Source organism: Pteropus alecto, unplaced genomic scaffold (assembly GCF_000325575.1).
Source record: "Pteropus alecto unplaced genomic scaffold, ASM32557v1 scaffold484, whole genome shotgun sequence".
Lineage (NCBI taxonomy): Eukaryota > Metazoa > Chordata > Mammalia > Chiroptera > Pteropodidae > Pteropus > Pteropus alecto.
The window spans coordinates 759,506-773,800 of NW_006435778.1; the positions used below are offsets into that span (position 1 = coordinate 759,506).

The 14,295-nt window shown below is 50.0% G+C and overlaps 1 protein-coding gene and 1 pseudogene across 3 annotated transcripts in view; one reads left to right on the plus strand and one right to left on the minus strand.

Annotated features, from left to right (window-relative positions):
• The window catches only part of SLC6A9 (solute carrier family 6 member 9), a 30,933-nt gene extending 26,135 nt beyond the window's left edge, over window positions 1-4,798 (minus strand). For 2 of the 3 annotated variants that reach the window (XM_006911404.3, XM_025046447.1), the window contains exon 1: window positions 4,538-4,798. The gene's annotated coding sequence lies outside the window, so the exon portion shown is untranslated. The remainder of the gene's footprint in view (window positions 1-4,537) is intronic. The other variant, XM_025046448.1, reaches the window with a different exon arrangement.
• Window positions 4,799-12,355: 7,557 nt separating this feature from the next.
• Window positions 12,356-12,471, plus strand: LOC112479364 (annotated as a pseudogene).
• Window positions 12,472-14,295: the final 1,824 nt, after the last annotated feature.

A 14,295-nucleotide genomic window follows, 5' to 3' on the forward strand; every position in this document is an offset into this window, starting at 1 on the left:
TGCTGGTATATACAGGTTTAATGTTAGACACAGATGGAAGAGAGTAGTTTTTGACAGGCTACAGGAGACAAAATCAACCTTCAGGGAGCTAAAAGAATTCTCTAATAGGAGAGAAAACCTGAGTCAAATGGACAAGGACCTTCAACCTCCACAGAACCTGGTCCCAAGAAGGATTGGGCTCTGCCTGTGGGGCCTTCCCTTCATGGTGAATAAATTCAATTCATTTATTCCCCTACCAGGGAGCAGACTCTACTTCAAAGGCTGTTCTGTACCACTCTGCCCCACCCACAGACACCTATCAAGGGCTGCCTCTCACCCACAGGCCCAGAAGCCTTTGGAAAGCTAGAAGAGACCGGGAAGAGGCTCTTGGGTTGTCTATGCACATCAGCCTTGGCTGCCATAGGCCTTTGCCCTAACCACTAGATCTCCTGCATGGCCTGGGGCAGGTGGGTATGTGACTTGTAACCATTTCCCTTTTGTCCGTCAAGAGTCAAAGTGTCCTCTTAAAGAGGTCCCTGATTATGGCTTTGTTCTTCTGGAGGCAGTCTGGAGCAAGGTGGGGGGTGTGCTCCCTTAAAAGCATATCCTTCTCCTCCTCACTCACCACACTCCTCCCTCCAAGCTGTATGCTCTAGATTTGGCTTCCCTAAAGCTGTCTCTCTTCAGCTCACAAATAATGACAGTGCTGTCAGTGATAATAACAGATGGTATTAAGAGTCACCTCATAGGTTGGGAATTATTATGCCCTCTGGTCAGGTAAGTAAATTGAGGATACTCTGCCCTGGAATTTAAGCTATAGAGTGTTCTCACTCAGGGTACCCTTGAACACTGACTGCAAATACAGTCTGAGCCCTCAGGGTGCTTGTAGATTAGTGGGGGAAAAGACTGCTCAGTGGCTACTCTAGAAGAATGAGTTGGGTGTAAAACTTTGCTTCTTCTCTGGCCTCTGCCATTTCTATTAAATGGCCCCATCCATTCATTCAAAAAGTACCAACTGAATACCCATGACATACCAGGCTCTCTTCTAGATGTTGGAGATCCACCTTACCCAGGCACCAGACCTGCCCCTAACGCATTCAGGAGCCACCATTGACAAGCAGTGAGTAGGAGTCAGTTCCGCATGTAATGGAGAGCTTGGGCTCTGGGAGGGACATAGTAGCCTTGGGCTGGAATTCTGGCTCTGCCATTCACTAGGTATGTGACTTCAAACAAGTTACTTAACCTTTCTCAATCTCAGTGTTCTCAGTCTGGAAGATAGGGCTAATAATACTTCCTTTGTAAAATTCTGGTTTCTGCTTCATTTTGGACTTGACTGAAAATTCTCCACATTTTCCTCCCTTCATATCCATCAATCTCCCCAAAACCTTGATTTTCTCCAATAATTCTCCACAGCCAGCAGGAAATGGCCTAAATCGTTTAGCGGGCATTTGAGGCTGGCCACAATTCAATTCATTTATTCCACAAATGTTTATTTCAGGCTTGCTCTGGGTCAGACCTGAGCTAGCACCAAGAACTCACTGGTCTCTGCCTTCCTGCAGTTTACAAGCTAGGGGAACAGTGAAACTGGTGTTTCCAATGTGTATAATTAAAGAGTGAGATAAAGAGTGTGAAGGAGAAAGATTCTTTTATGAGAGTCCACAGCAGGGAGGCCCGACCTGTCTGAGAGTCACAGAGGGCTTCCCTGAGGAAGTGTTATTTGAGGGTCAGAGGGAGTTAATTAGGCAAAGTGGCAACAATGAAAAAGGCAAGAGGAAGAAATACACAAGCAAATGAAATAATATGTAAAAAGACCCTGAGGCTATGGCTCAGATAGCCAGGGAGCAAGTAGCCAAGGGTAAGGTGGACAGATAAACAGGGGCAGGGCCTTTGGGGCCTGGATTTCAGTCTTTATCTTGAGGGCAATTTTGAAGGTTTTAAAGCAGAGTCAAAACTGCAAGGAGAAGCAATTGGTGGAATGTGCACTTTGAAAACATCACCCTAGACACAGTGTGGATGAAAGACTGGAGGGAGGGGAGAGTGGAAAAGAGAAAATCATTTAGGAATAAGCAGGCCAGGGATGAGAGGGCTTGTGTAGGAAGGTGACGATGTGGTGGAAAAAGCTATACAGATTTGAGAAAAACCGAGAAGGTAACGTAAGTAGGAGTTGGTAATGAATTGGACTTGGAGAGTAAAGGAAAAGGAGGGGTCTTTAGTTTCTGCTGGTGCAATAGCAAGAAGCCAGCACCTGTCTCAGAGACAGGAATGCTGCAGGTCTGGAGTAGGGAGAGGATGAACTGGGCTGGGCAAGTTGGGTTTGGGTTGCCTGTGAGCCAACCAAGGGCAGATGGTGAGAGGGTAGTCACAGGACCCGGCCCGCCTTTACAGTATCATTGCTCAGTCTTTCCTCTCTCCCAAACAGGACTGTCAGGTCAATCCATTTCAAAGGTCCATCTGGGCCAAGCCCTGGAGTTCTAGAGATGGAAAGGGGACAGGCTCTTTCCTGCCTGCAAGGACCTCACAGTTTAAGAGAAGAGAAGGAAGCATAATCTCTATTCACTGTGATGGAGGGAGTGGAGGGGCTGTGGGAGCAGGGGAGGGCTTTTGGTTCTACCTGGAACCCAGGTCAGCTATCTATGGCCACCTGCGGCCACGTGGGACCATTCATCATTCCCAAAGAGTTCTTGTCGACATGCCTTTGCTCAGGTGGTTCCCTCTTCCTTGTCTCCATTTACAGCTGTATGTATCCTATCCATCTTCGAAACCTGTCCCACTGCCATTATCTTCAAGAAGCCTCCCTCTCTCCTCCCAGTCGCAGTCAACCTTTCCACTGTACCCCCAAAGCACGCTGTGTATGTACATCTGATTAACACTCTCGTCACACGTAGCGTTGCGGCATGGTTACTTGTGTCCAAATCTGGTTCCCTACAAGCTGGAGAGATCTTCCAGAGCAGGGATGTGATTATTCTGTGTCCCCAGGGGTGGGCACTGAGCAGTACCTTACTGCAGCAGTCGCAGAGTACGCCAAGTAAGGGGGCGTTTTCTCTGCGGGCCTTGTAAACACTTGGGCATGCTCAGTGTTGCTCATTCCTAGAGCCAGTCCTCTCACCCACTACTCTCCAACCTTCTGAGGCTCCCTCACTTTGGGAATCTTTAACCTCTCAGGTCCCTCCCTCCTTCTCCACTCCCCTCCCCCCGCCCCCAACCTTTATCATCTAGGAGCCCCAGCAGCACCAGGCTTGTTTCAGCAAAGAAATAGACCCAGGCTTTTGAGAGAGCTGTCAGAGAGCCGGGACTTGGCTCCTTTAAGAGTGACCAGCGAGGGGGCGCGGCCTGTGGAGAGCAGGCCCGAAAAGAGGCGCGACTCCTTTAAGAAGCGGCCCGCAGACTGCTCCGAGGCCCAGCAGGCAGGGGCGCGGTCGCTTTCGGGGCTGCGGCACCACCCGGAGCGCCCCGATTCCTCGAAGCAGGGCGCGTCCGCTTTAATCGGGGTACGAGGTGTATGGCAGGGGGGTGGCGGGCGTTACATCAGCTACCACGTGTGGGCCGCTCAGCTGGTGTGGAGGCGGTGGCCCCGCCTCCGCCCCCTGCTGTGGAAAAGTACCGGGGCGCCCAGGTACCCGCCCCCTTGCCCCGCCCCCGGGCCGGCTCGGGCCCCTCCCGGCCCTCCGGGCAAGACCCCTCCCTTCTGGCCCGGGTCCCGCCGCCTTCTCCCGCCCCGCCATGGCTTCGGGTTGCGGGGCGCCGGCTGGGAGTGAGCGCCCCGGGATGCTAGGCCCCTGCCCTCACCTGTGGCCTCTCGGGCCCGCCCTACAAGCGCCCAGAACGAAGGCTGGGATAGGGAGAGCACCGATTCTTCCCGGGGTAGCAGCCCCCAAAGAACTCCACGGCGGTAGTCCCTTTCCAAAGCCGTGGCCGGGAGTCGCGGACAAAGGGCCCCGGACTCCCTGGCGCGGCTTCCCGGGACCCAGGGGCGCGCGGGAACCCTCAAGGGCCAGCGGGTGGGCGGGCAGATAGGGAGGCAGGCGGGCTGGAGGAGCCAGATAGGTAGCCAGGCCGGCCGGCGGTGCGAGGAGATGGAGCCGGAGCCCGCACGCGGGGCGCAGACACGGCCCGCGGGTTCCCGGCCCGCAGACCCCCGGCGCGCAGACCCACTGGCGCCTCAGACGGACGTTGACAAGCTCTGGTTCCGGCGCTACCCGCACAGTCCTGAGCCCGCCGCCCCCGACCGAGCCGGCGTCGGCACTCAGCACCCCCACTCCGGGAGCACCCCCTCCCCCTGCCGTTTCTGCTCGCTTCGGCTCCTTGGTGACAGCGGTGACACCCAGACGCGCGCACCTACCCCGACCTTCGCGGCGAGACAGACATCCCTGTGCGTGCACCCACACTCTTACCCACAGATGCCCGCATGCATGCGCGATCCCACACACACACAAACACAAACACACACACGCGCACGTTGGTTCTGGGGCTCAGTGCCGCGGAGCCACCAAACACCCAAACCAAAGGCAGGACAGACAGAGATATGGGCCGCAGCGCCCCCTTCCCTCAGCCCCCTTACCATGCTGCAGCCCCCGGCCCAGGTTTGCTGGGTCCGCACCGCGGTGCGCCCAGGTGGCTTTCTTAAAGGGAAAGTTGCATCAGCCTCCCGAGGCTCGGTGCCGCCCCGAGTCCGCCCGCCCCGCCGCGCTGCTCCAGGCTCCTCCAGAGCTTGTTGTGTTTTGGTTTCGGGGAGGCGGGGGCCAAGAGTTTGGTGAAAGTTTGAAGAGTGGAGAAGGCTTGGGAGACCTAGCCAAGTCCCTCCCCTCCCTGAACAGCTCCCCTGGCTGCCCAACAGCCCCCCCACTCCATCCCCACCCTCCTGGCCGACTTCTCTGGCTCCTCCTCCCAGGGAATAAAATTACAAGTCTTCCAACTTTCAGATGATTGATCCCCACAAACCCTTGGGAGTGGGCTCCACAAAGAAGCCCCCTTCTCCGTCCCTGCCTCTCTGCCCTCCAGCTGGGGCCCTTGGAGGAAGCAGATGTCGTCCACTTTGAGCTGGGCTGGAATGAAGCCAGAAGGCCTGGGGCACTTCGGGGGGCTGGGGCTCGAGTTAGTCTGCCAGGCCCCCGGCCTTCTGCGCCTGCGTTCCCCCTGGAGAGAAGTCAGAGCAAATTCCATTCCCTTTGGAGCAGCGCCGCTAGGGACTGTGGGCACAGCTGGGTAAGGCCTGGGTCCTACTCCTTGGAATTGGAGGTCTGGGGGTAATCCTTCCCCAGGAACCCTCCTTTAACCACTGGCTTGGTCAACCCTACTCTGACCATTGTGTTACAGGGGCTGCAGTCACCATCCTGGGCCCCCTCTTCACTCCTCTGGGAGACAGACAGGGTTCCAATACCAGCTAAAGTAGTCTTTCAAAAGGAGGTTTAGTCAGACTCAGTTTCCTCCCCCTGAGAAATGGAGAGACGAGCTAAGGTGATACAGATACTAATATGCGAAACACATTGCTCCAGGCTGCCTCTGGGCAGTGATGCTTGGAAGTGGTGGAAAGGGGCTCCCACATTTGCTTACCGGGCAAGAGTCATTAGCTTTCAGGGAGAAGGGCGGATTAGTCCTGGTTGTCAGAGGAACCCTTATTGTCCGGTCTGAGTGAGGCAACTTGCTCAGGAAGGGGCTGCCTGGAGAGAGTCTGCCCCCTGCACCCTGAGTCCATTTCTCACTGTTGCTGGTCAGAAAGCAGGGTTTTTGTTGTTGTTCCCTGGGGGCAATCAGCCTCCAAGAAGCTGATGCACACATGCCAAAGATCAATTGACAAGTGGGATATTTCATTTTATTAATTTACTATCAGAAGCACTAAGCAAGATAGCAGGTGTCAGGCACAAATATTTCCTACTGATGGGACTCTCGGACCCTCCGCAGTGCACCCCACAGACCTTCCCCAGGGCCCTACCATCTCAGAATTTACAACCTATTCACATTGGAGACTTCATCAGATCTAGGAAGACATGTGGGTCTCATCAGCGACATTATTTTCATTTTTACTTTGTCCCCAAACCTAGCAAGTATAGCATGCTCAGGATTTATATTCTATGAATGAATTGCAGGTGTCTCGTGTGTGTGAGCGTGTCCCTCTGCCTAAGCAGTCTGTTGTGTCTGTGGATTTGTGTAGGTGGATCTGTGTTTATGGAAGAGCGACTGTGTGTGCACTGCAGCAGCTCTGTGTAGTGGTGTGCATGTACCCAACTCTGGGGCTGGGCATATCTGATCCAAGCCCTGCTTGCCTCTCCTGCCAGGACATGAATTCTGCTTCTGATCTCTCCCTCCCCTCCCCGCCCCCGCTCCCCAACCCCACCTCCCCGCCTGAGGCTGGTCAAAAAGGGCCACCACAAAGGAAAAGCAGAAAAGAGGCTGTTAGAAGAGGCCCCCAGGTAGAGGAGTGGAGACCAGGAAGCCTGTGAGAGTGGGGACGATGGTCTCTTTCCCCCTTAAAGCAGTAGACTTAAGGGGGGTTGCGTGTGTGAGAAGAGGGCACTGAGAATGTCGGTGAAGGTTCTGAGAATTGCTATGGCCCAGGGAGAGTGGAGCTTCCCATCTCACCCTAGGGACTCCATACGAAGGGAGGCAGTAGAGGTGTTAAGGATGCTCAGAGCCAGACCCCTAGGAGGCCCTCTGGCCTGGCCGGAGTGGGGGTGGTGGTGCTCAGGCCCTACCAGGAAGAGACTTTGGGATTAATCTGGGGTCAGGGAGGCAGCCTAGCACTTTAGCCTGTGGAATAGGGAAGAGAGGTTTTCCCTGGGATGTTTGGAGAAGTTAGAGATGTTGCCTATGAAGGCATTGCTAGACAAACATGACATAACTTAAAGGATATTTGTATACCTATAGATTTATGGACGTGTGTATTTTACCCATCTTGATCCAGAAAGGGCTTCAGGCAACCACACAGTGAATTGAATCCTGAGAAGCTAGTGAGAAGAGATTCTCATTTGAAAAAGTCATTTCCCCGAGATAGGAACTAGAGCAGCTGTTTTTTTCCAACCAGAATGAGGCCCCAGGGGAGGCAGGTCTGGGCTGAGCCCAGGTCAGAGCTGGGATGGCCTTCAAACCTCTGAGCTCCTGGCCCTGGGCAGCTGGCCCACAAGGTAGAAAGGGCATGTGGGGAGAGTAGGGGGATCAGGCCTGAGGACAGACAGGAGGACTACTGGGGTCAGATATCCCTCTTGCCTGCTTCTTCCTGGGGCAGAGCAGCAAGAGGGCAGGCGGCCAGCTAGTCCCCACCCACTGTGGACTAAGGTGTGTCTCAGGAGACTCCAGTTACAACGCCATTTCCTGGGAAGTCTGCACCCAGCTTCAGTTCCCCCCTTGCTGGCTGGTTTCCTCATTTGTCGTCATCAGCCTACAGGATCAAGGCCTCTGTTGGGACTCAGAATCAGTGTAGGTGTGTGTCTGGTGGGGCTAGGGATAAGGCCAGATGTGGGTTGCTTCCAGAGGGCACTGTAAGAAGATAGCCACATTGGGCACCTTGGTAGAGGTGTGCTGAGGGATGCTTTTGAGAAGTTGGGGGAAGGTGAACATTGCTTTGCGTTGTAGCCTGGCCTGACCAGTGGGCTCTACCTCTTTGGAGCCCCAGGAGCTGGGAAACATTATTGGCAGTGGCCCACCTGGGCTCTGCTGTCAGCTTCTTCCTCCCTTGAACTTGGAGCACAGTGCTCTGTACCTAGCACCTTCCCGCCCCTGTCCCAATGTAGAGCAGGTTAGATTGGTTCTAGATCCATGTGCCCCTCAGGCCACTGTGTTGTGCTTTCCCTGGCCCTGGTCCATGGGGGCAACATGAGCCCATCATGGGGCTCAGAGCAGGGTTCCAGGCTGGACCTCAGTGGTTCCGGGTAAAGTGAGGCATACAGGTTGGAAACGTTGACTCTGGCCCTGCCTGGGGGCAGCCCTGATGTCCAGAGCATTCAATGACCATACACTTACAAATCTTAGAGTGCCTAAAATCCAGAATTTTCAGTGCCAAAGGTGCCAGCACCAACCCCCCACTGTAGAAAATCCCAAACCCAGAGTTCACAATGCCTAGAACCCTCAGTGCCCAACACCCAGAGGGCCTAATGCTCAGAGTGCCCAACATTTAGACCTCGCAATGTTCCTAACACTCAACTTTCAGAGTGCCAGTGTCCCAATTTGCTGGGAAGAAAACTGAAGGAGAAGGAGTGGTGCCCCTGCATGACCCAGGTCCCTTCAGTGACTAGTGTTATCTGCGGAGTGGCCATCACTGAAGTGGGGCTGGGGGTGTTGCTAGAAGCAGCAGCAGTTCTTCGCCGATGCTTCCATTCTGGGTCTGGAGAGGTCAAGAGGATCTGAGGATGGAAGGCTTTAGTCCAGCCCCAGCCCCAGCCCCAGCCCCACCCTGGTCGTAGGACCTGTGTGACCAATGTCCATTTACTCACCACCTACGAGTGTATGTCTACTGTGTGCTGGGGATTGTGCTAATATCTAGGAATACAGCCATCAGAGAAAAAGGGTTCCTGTTCTTCTATATAGGTTGTGCAACAATGTACCTGTCGATGTGTCACTGTGGGCTATCATGTTGCCATCTGTGACCTGAGTGTGGTCAAGGGCATGGCTGTGAGAATGAATGGCTGTTGGCATGTGATGATGCCGGTATGAGGCTGTGAGCACAGACTGTGTCAACAAGTTGACATGTGTGACTGTCAGAGTGGGTGTGACTATGTCCACCTGTCCGGACATTCTTAAAAGCCCTTCCTGCCTCACTGCTTTTCCAAGGGATGGGATGTAAGGCCCCTCTTCCTTCAGACCCCTGGGTTCTGAGGCTCAGGCCTCCCTATGGGGAACAGGGGGCTTAGCCCCCAGAGCCACCCTGCAGCAGGCCTGGAGATTCCTCCCATCACCCCTGCCCCTGATGAACCCAAAGCTTCTTTGAATTGGGAAGACAGGAAGAGTGGTGGCTCCTATCTGATTCTGCTTTCCCAACTCATGTTTAAATAACCCTTTCAGACTTGAAGGAGAGACAGAACAATGATGTCACTATGAATTATGACATCATAGGGAACTATGACTTCACAGGGAGTGACACTAGGCTCCTAGCGTGTGTGGTGTATGGCTGCTCGGGTGGGTGCGACTCCATCTGCTGGCACTCCCCACAACTCCCAGCAGCTGGGGACGGCAGGGCTGGATAAGGCCATGTTCAAGGGCTCTACCTTATCTATCCCCTGCACATGCCTGATAAGCCTCTTACCATGGGCTGGCCCAGCGAGCAGGCAGGGAGCAGGCTGGAAGAGAGTAAAGGGTCAGCTGGGGCTGGCTGAGCTCCAGGGCAGACAGTCGGGGTCAGAGAGTCCTGGCAGAGCCCCAGGAAAGGGGGAGGGGAGGGGTCCCTGGAAGAACAATGTAGAGCAGTGGTTAGGAACATGGGCTCTGAAGCCAGACTGCCTGCTTTCATATCCTAGGTCTTCCCCTTAATAGCTGGGTAAAGTGCACCTTAGTTTCCTCAATAGGAGTACTATTAGTAGTGACTATCAATCATGGTATTGTCCTGAAGATTAAATGTGTGTGAAGCCGGCATAGAGGAGCGCCTGGTGTAAGGGAAGTACTCATCCCCCATCCTAGGTGAGACGAGGATGCTCCTTAGGCGCTGCCCACCTTACCCAGTAGCACAGCAGCGTGGCCTGGGCCTCGCTGGGGTTTCCAGAGGCTGTACAACCCCACACGCATCCCCACACCTTCCTAGTCTGCACTCACCTCAGGAATTTTTTCCAGGCATCCTGACCTTCCTGGAACGGTATCTTGCAGCAACCCCCACAGACACCTTGGAGCCCTGGTGCCCTCTGGTGACAAAAGCCATACATGGCAGTTACAGCTGGATCCCCAGGGCACATCTGGCCAGATAAGATGCTGTCACTTGTCTGGTTATTTTATGTCATCCTCAGATCAAGTTTACAAGGTAGGAATTATCTCCACTTCTAGAACTAAGGCTCAGACAGGTTAAATAATTTGCTCAAGGTTATAGAACCAGTAAGTGGTAGGACTTGGACTTGAACCCAGGTTGGCCTGTCTTGAAAACCTATGCTCTCACCTTGTGAACAATATGTGCACATAGTCACATGGCAAACCAGGAGATGTGACGTCTTATGTGCCAAAATGATGGTTTGGATGACGATATGATTGGTGGGTGTATCGCCATTGAAATTCTCCAACTTTACAGTTATAAAATAGTGTGAATTGGTTTTGAGCACACTAAAGGTTGGGTGTTTGACTCTTGAGACTTTCTGTGTAGCTTTGGTGTGGCCGTATTGTTGTATTGTGTGAGTATAACTATGGTTGGGCTTGTCATTTATGTTGTGTGAAATTAGCCATGGCAAAGTGCATGGCTCATGTGCCTCTGTGTATGTGTGTGTGCGTGTGCGTGTGTGTATGTGTGTGTGCGTGTGTGTGCGTGCATTTGTGTGTGTGTGCGTGTGCGTGTGTGTGCGTGTGTGCGTGTGTGTGTGTGTGTGCGTGTGTGTAGGGGAAAAAAAAAGGCCAGGCCAGGTGGGGGAAGATGACAGAGGGCCCTGAGTTCCCAGCACCACTTGCCTTTGCAGTCCCAGGACTGCGTCGGCTCACCATGACCCGCATGACGGATGGCTTTACATGCCTCATGCACTCCCATGGGCTTTCTCCGTCCTTTTTCCTCCCCTCTTCCCTCTCCTTTTTTTGTGGAAGTAAAGCAAATAGTACCACAAATGGAGTTGGTTTTCATTTTTTCCATGGGATAGTTGTGAAAGCATTTTATAAACCTTTGAGCGATATCTCAAAAAAAAAAAAAAAGGTCATTTAAAAAGGAAAGTAAATATGGCTAATCTAATTCTTTAATTTGAATGTGAGTATCAGTCCTTATTCCTTCTCAAGGTTGTGTTCACAGATTCTGGATTCTCCAAGACCCTTCCAAGGAATCCGCAAAGCAAAAACCATTTTCATAGTAATACTGAATTGTTACTTGCCATTTTCACTTCATTGATATTATGCATTGATGCAAGCCAGAGCAGCAGGGGGTAAGACTGCTGGCATCCAAGTAGGAATCAGGGCGTGGCTCTAACTATACTAGCAGTCCTTGTATTTGTCTCTACCAGAATACATGCACAGTAAAAAAAAAAAAAAAAAAAAGGCCAGGCCAGTTTCACCTAGAAATGCTTTTGACGAAGCAGTAAAATTATTAATCTGATTAACTTTCAACCCCTGAATATACGTCTTTAATATTTCACGTGACAAATGGGAAGTGTATACAAAGCATGTCTGCTGAATACTGAAGTATGATCACTATCTCAAGGAAAAGCATTTACACTGTTTGAGTTATGAGCTGAAAGTAACTTTTTTTTTAGAGTCACTTTTTTTACTGAATAATAGTTTTACTTAAAAGAATGAATGACAAAAAAGTTATCAGACATTCATTTTCTTGAAAGTGAATGAAGTGAGCCTGTCACTTTAAGGTACAAAACTATGAGTGTTTGTTACCAATGACAAAATTAGAGCTTTCAAGTGAAAATCAGAATTTGAAAACTTCTATCTGCCACCGTGAGTTTGAAAAACATCCCAATTTTGATGAACTTAGTAATGACGTTAATGAATGTATGGCGGGGGGGCGGTTCTATTGTAAAATGAAATGCATCAATATTTGAAAAAGCTACATAACTCAGTGAAGCAATATTTCTCAGTGAACCAAATGACTAATACATAATATTAAAAAATCATGCATGAATAAAAGATCCATTCAAAGTGCAAGACTGACCAATGGATTTTAATGTAATGGAATGTGAAAAATTTATTGATATAGTTTTAGATTACATACTGAAACTAACTTTTGAGAAACCACACCTGCCAAATTTTGGTATTGTATCAAAGAAGAATATCCACAATTAACTGAGAAGGCTATTAAAATACTTCTCCTGTTTCAAACTGCATACATTGTGAGGCTGAATTTCCTTCACATATTTCAACTAAAGCCACGTATTGCAACAGATTGAATGCAGAAGCGGATATGGGAATCCAGCTGTCTTCTATCAACAAGCCAGACATTAAAGAGGTTTGTAAAAGTGTAAAACAACACCACTGTCCTCACTAAAATTTTTATTTTGGAAAATACATAGCTATTTTTCATGTTTTTTTTTCTGTTGACATTATACATTTACATTGTCATTTTGAATTAATACATATTTTAAATTTCATTTTTAATTTCTAATACAACAAATATCAATAGATAAAATCTACTTAAATAAAACTCTTTGGGTCCTCAATTATTTTTAAAAATGTAAAAGAAGATGTGGTTCTATAGTGTAGCGGTTAGCACATTTGCTTTACATGCAGAAGGTCCTGGGTTCACACCCCAATGGAGCCATAGGCCATGGTCTATGGCCATGCCACACTGAACAAGCCTGATGTCTAAACTCAGAAGCTAAGCAGGGTCGGGCCTGGTTAGTACTTGGATGGGAGACCACCTAGGAAGACCAGGTGCTGTAGGAATAAATAATAAAAGTATTTTTAAAAAACATGTAAAAGAGGTCCTGAGATCAAAAAGTTTGAGAATTACTGAATTAGAATTTTATTTTTTTAAAAAAGACAACAAAACTGTATTATAAACATTAAACTTGCTAAGAGACTAGATCTTAATTGTTCTTATCACTAGAAGAAATGATAATTATGTGACACGATAGAGGTGTTAGCCACTACACCTCTACAGTGGCAATCATTTTGCTATATAAATATATCACATCAACATTTTGTTCACCTTAAACTTACACAATGTTATATGTCAATTATATCTCAATTAAAAAAAGAGCCTTTATTATTGTTTTTTTTTTTTGCTCTGGACCTTTGTTATTATTAATGTACTATTCGAGAATAAGCTTATTTTACCGCTTACATTACAATGCATATAAGTTACAGATTTTCAACATGTTCCTAGTGTGGTTGGTGGCATTGTCTCTCCTTCATGGAATGTGTATGTTATCACCTTCTCCCTGTACAGCCCAGTCTTCCTTAATGAGAAGAAGAATTGATCCCTCAATAACTACTGCCTCCAGGACCGATAACATCGGCTGGCTGGCTGAACTCTGCACAATTACTGGTGTTCTTGCTTCATTTCATCTCTTTCGTTTCTAAGCATACTCTTTTTATTTTTTTTCAGAAAGCTATTATTTATCGAGTACACTCTGTATTAAGTACTTTATGTTCATTTTCTCATTGAATCCTCACAATGACTTGACAGGCTAGATTCTATTTTATGGATAAGAAAACTCAAGAGAGGTTAGGAGAAACCTCTAGAACTGTAACTGACCTCAAATCTCTTTTAATTGATACATTCAAAAAGTTATTCATCTAAAGTTTAGTACTTTAACAATTGTTTTTAGTAACGAGTTACTATTAAAACGAGGTACCAGCACAGATCTTCGCCTGAGCCCCATCTGAACCCTCACATTTGGGTCCTTGTCCCTGAGCCCCCACTGGAGGCCAAGTCATGGTTAGGGCATGTCTGTCCCAAACCTGAACGCTTGCATGGTGTCTGGCCTGGATTTTTTCCAGAACCTTTTTGCCGAGCCTTCACTCCCCATCCTCCCCATTGAAACCTCTCTGAGATTTTACCTGGGGCAACAAGCTTGTGCTCCCCATCTGAACCTACATGCCCGAGCCCCTTGATTAGAACCCTGCACTGGAGCATTGACCTACAGGTGGATTCAGACTCTGAGATGACTGCTCTCAAAAGCAGCGGAAGCCGTGGATCCTGGAGGGTGAGGGGAGTGGGTGGAGATGAGCGTGAGCTGAGAGAAGCAGGAGTGGAGACAGACCCTGGGCTTTTAGCTCCTCCCCTCCATGGCCAGGAATGTTCCCAGACAGCACTGACCTCTCACCCCAACCCGCCTCAGCTCAAGGATCCACTGTCCCCACCACCCCCACTTCAAGGACCAGCAGCCGCTTCTGGAGCAACTGGGGCATCACCATGGCAACCAGACCAGGCCATCATGGAGATGGGGTGGGGCTGCTTTAAAGTCTTTTGTTGCCCCCAAACAGGGCCTGATTCTCTCATATTGGTAATGCTCAGGGGCCCTGTGGATTAGGCGTCCGAAGAGAAGGGACCAGCCACTTCCCACCATGTCTCTCAACTCAGGAAGATGTTTCTCTGGTTTCAGCCAAATCCTGCCTGAGACAATCTGGTCAGAAACTCAAGCTGTTTGTCCAAGGATTCCCGCCACTCCCAGCCTCTACTAACACTCGAGATGCTGGTAGACATCTCTGGTAACAGAGCTAGAGGAGAGGCTGGGAGGATTTGACCTCTTGCCTCACTCCCCT